Genomic DNA, 4,241 nt, shown 5'->3' with positions numbered 1-4,241 from the left:
CGTTTGTCTCTTGAGTTTTGCTTCTAACAGACAAGAGTTACAGATTTACTGGACAGTCTTATTGCTTCAGAGAGAAGAATTGACTTCAAGCCTTAGTCACATGCACCCTTAGGGGGGGTTGACCCGTACGGGTGGGGTGCGGCAGGTTTTTGGGTAACCCGGGCCAATGGAGGGTCGTAGACAGAAGCGCTCACACCGTTACAGGGACACCATCCAAATGTCACTACTAAATTGAACTTCCTGATTGGTCAAAGTTCAACCTGATTTAACTTTCAGTGTGCATTTATGGACTTGCATGTCGTACGCAGAGCTCCAAAACGCGAGAGTTTTAAAGCCAGAAGCCCAAAATGAGCAGATACACATGCTTACACAGACTTTTCATTGGAGGTGGTCATTTGCCAAAGACAGTGTGAACATAGCTCAATGCTGCGTTTGTTGTGCATTCCAGTCGTGCACCGACTGCAGTCATTAATTTCTCCTTCATCAATTTTCAAATTATTTGCACTTCAAAGAATAAAAACGGCAAATTCAATTAGTCAAAGTTCATCCTGGTTTACCTTGCAACATGCAAGTAATGGCCATACATTTTGCATGTAGAGCTTAAAAACAATCATAGAAACTTTCTTGTGAATGCGGGAGTTTTGAACATGGAAGTCCAAAATGCGCATATACATACTTTTATTGGAGGTGCTCAATGGATGCACATGCCGAGGACGGTATAAACCTAGCTTCAGGCTAACGGAAATGGCATGCATTCATGATCTGTGGGTGATGCTGTTACATGCTGCTCTCACACCACACTCATTAGTAAGGTGCTACGCATACTGGCTCCCTACTGACCAAATGCAAATTCTGCATGCACAGGCAATGCATAAGTAACTGTAGGATGTCCACATAAACTACACTCTGTTTAATTTCCTCATTTCTAATAGGTTGTGTGCAAGGAGCGCGCACTTATCACAGGAATGGCACCAAAGGGCTTCTTGAGCAGTGCGCAGGATTTGGGAAAAATAACCGAAATATCCATGCAATGTCCCTGTCTTCTCACCTACTTAGCCCTTGCTTGCCCCTGTGTCTTATATAAGTCCTGTCGCGCACAGCATGCTCGTGGAAAAAAAACTGCATGAACTTTTTCTCTCTATGGGCTCACCGAGCGGTCTACGACCTTGATCTTTTGTGCGGGCCCCTTGTACAGGTTTTTAGTAAAGCATGTCCCACCACACCAGATTCCAGAAGAGGATTATTTACTCAAGGTGAGCTGTTAAACTGGCTCCCATATTTGAATTCTTCAGTTTTGCTTTCCTGTTTCCATCACTTTTGATGCACAGAGCAGGAGGTCTGCATGCAACCTGTCCACTTATGGACACGCGTGGCTCTGGTGACCTGTGTGTTTATTTTTAGAGCAGCAGCAGGATATCAGTGTCTGTCATCATGCTGCATAAACCCACAGCTACATGCCTGTCTGGTGTGTTTTACCCCCCCCCCCCCCCCCCCCCACACACACACACACACAAAACGACTCACTGATGGTGAGAAGCTGGGCGGTCCTACACTTCACATGTTCAAACTTTTATGAAGAAGAGCAGTTACTTTAAGCAAAACATGCTTTATTGGAATGGTTCCAAATCCTATTTTGAAATAAGGATGCATACAAAAAACTGTGAAACATGCATATCGCATTGAAGGAAATAAACATGGGCTGCACGGTGGCACAGGCAGTGGTTAGCGGTCTTTCCTCACAGCAAGAAGGCTCCCGGTTTAAGTCCCGGCTGGGGGACATGGAAAACACAATAACAGGGGTTTCTTCAGACATACCTCTGGTTTGCCAGAAGATTCATAACCCCTGTCGTAAAAGTAAAATATGTCCAACACAAGAGGCCTTCAGCTCTCATCTGTCTGCCCAGCTGTTGGACAGGACAAGTAAAAAAAAAAAAAAAACAACAATGGGGGACCTTTCTGTGTGGAGTTTACATGTTATCCCCGTGCGTGCATGGGTTCTCTCCTGGATCTCCAGCTTCCTCCCACCATCCAAAAACATGCTTCATAGATTAATTGGCAACTAAATTGTCCATAGGTGTGAGTGTGAATGGGTGTGTGATTGTGGACATTCTACCCTACAACAGACTGGTGACCTCTATCGCCCACAAGTGGCTGGGATAGGCTGCGGCAGCCCCGTGACCCCGAAAGGGACTTAACGGAGTAGAATATGAAAACAAAAGGAAAGAAACATAGGAAGGGAATGAATACAAAAGAAATGATATGAACCAGTACTGCATATGTTATATATGCAACCCCCCTGATCTTCCCTTCTCTTGTCACTGAGAAATCGCCCACAGACTTCACACACTTCCCATGGACTCCTACTAAACCAGTTAAGTCCTGTGTGCTCAATCCTGGAAGTTTTTTTTTAGACAAAAAAGCTGCACTAAAGTTTCTTGCAGATTGTTGCAGAGATTACTTCCTCTAACCCTTGTGCTATCCTAGGAACTTTACCATTGGGAGTTGGGTCATCTAGACCCACTAGACAGTGCGCTGAACCTTTTTTCTTCAATGATTTGTGATCTTCACTGGTGTCCATGGATTACATGACACCTACCTTTATCCACCTTTGTCATGGTAGGGAGAACACATCAATGTAAGGGTGGGGTCATCTAAGATAGCACAAGGGTTAAATCCTGACAGAACTTGATCTCCTCTCAGCTCACGAGAAGGTCCAGCAGCATTAGGACAAACTATCGACCAGCAGTCACTTCTCCTTCATTCACTCCAAACAAAACCAGCAGAGGGAAGCTCTTCAGGTCTCACATGAAACCAGGAGAAAGTTCTGAACCTTTCAGTGGGAACATTCCCTGGTCAACACATGAGGGATCTCTCATACAGCCCAGTTGATTCCACATGTGTTGGGGTTTATAGAGGCTCATTCGGGTGTAGAAAACCCGACTCTAAGAACCAGTTTGACCCGAATTGAAGTACGGAGAGATGTTGGGAGAGATGCTTGTATTCACACTGTTCTGATCTTTGCTTTATTCTTAATCCTAAAGAGAGTATGGTGGCTTGAATTTAGATTGGGGTTTTCTCGGTCTGGGTTCAGAGAGAGGTTTTACCCTCAACGCTTGGTTCTGCTAGAAATGTCTCTAAGTAAAACCCTTTCTCAAGAGTTTAACAAAGTGGCTGAGTCTCCATTGCATGTTTGTGTGAAAAACCTCCGTGAAGACCATGATGATGATTTTGATGTCCTTTTTTGATGTTGTATTATAAAGATTATTTCTGAATGTCGTTTTTGCTGCCACAGATAAATGAAATTTCCCCATTGTGGGATTAATAAAGTCATCTATCTATCTATCTATCTATCTATCTATCTATCTATCTATCTATCTATCTATCTATCTATCTATCTATCTATCTATCTATCTATCTATCTATCTATCTATCTATCTATCTATCTATCTATCTATGAGCGAATGTTCTGGGATAATTATGGTGTGATAATCACAGCAAACCATAGAGAGCAGTTGATCGTCAATAAAGGATGTATTGATCTCTACACAACACTGACACAATAAACTGACATAAATCTGAGATGGTAAAATCTGATTTTAAAGGTGCCCTTTGTTAAGTGGATTCAAGACTGAGTCCAGTCAGCAGTTGGTAGGTGGTATTAAAGTGAGGCATAAATCCATCCATCTTCTGAACCTGCTGAACCCCATGGAGTTCCTGGAGCTAACCCAGCTACTGTAGGGTGAGTTGGGGTACACCCTGAACCCATCAATCTGTTGCAGGGCTACACACTCACAGTCACACTTAACGACAATTTAGAGACACTAATTAACCTATGAAGCTTGTTTTTTGGACTCTGGAAGGAAGCCAGAGCACCTGGAGCAAACCCACACATGCACGAGGAGAACATGCTAACTACACACAGAAAGATCCCAGCTGCGATTTCAATCCCCGCTTTTTCGCTGCGAGGCAAGAGCGCCAACCACTGCCTGTGCCACTGTGCAGCCCAGGGGGCATAAAGAAACATTAAAGACCCCAGGAGTATTTTATAACTTCCTGCTAAATGTGCCTGGTGTGATGCTCAAATGTAATGCTTTGAGCTGCTTCTCCATCTATCAATTTACACCTCGAAAATTCAACACTGGAGAACCAACCCTTAGCAAAAAGTCGTCTCTTTCAGTGCAATACAAGTATACTTACTTGAAGTTAACTTTTTTTAATACTATCTAATCTATCCATGCATC

Source organism: Oryzias latipes, chromosome 21 (genome assembly GCF_002234675.1).
Source record: "Oryzias latipes chromosome 21, ASM223467v1".
Classification (NCBI taxonomy): domain Eukaryota; kingdom Metazoa; phylum Chordata; class Actinopteri; order Beloniformes; family Adrianichthyidae; genus Oryzias; species Oryzias latipes.
This window is presented reverse-complemented; position numbering follows the sequence as displayed.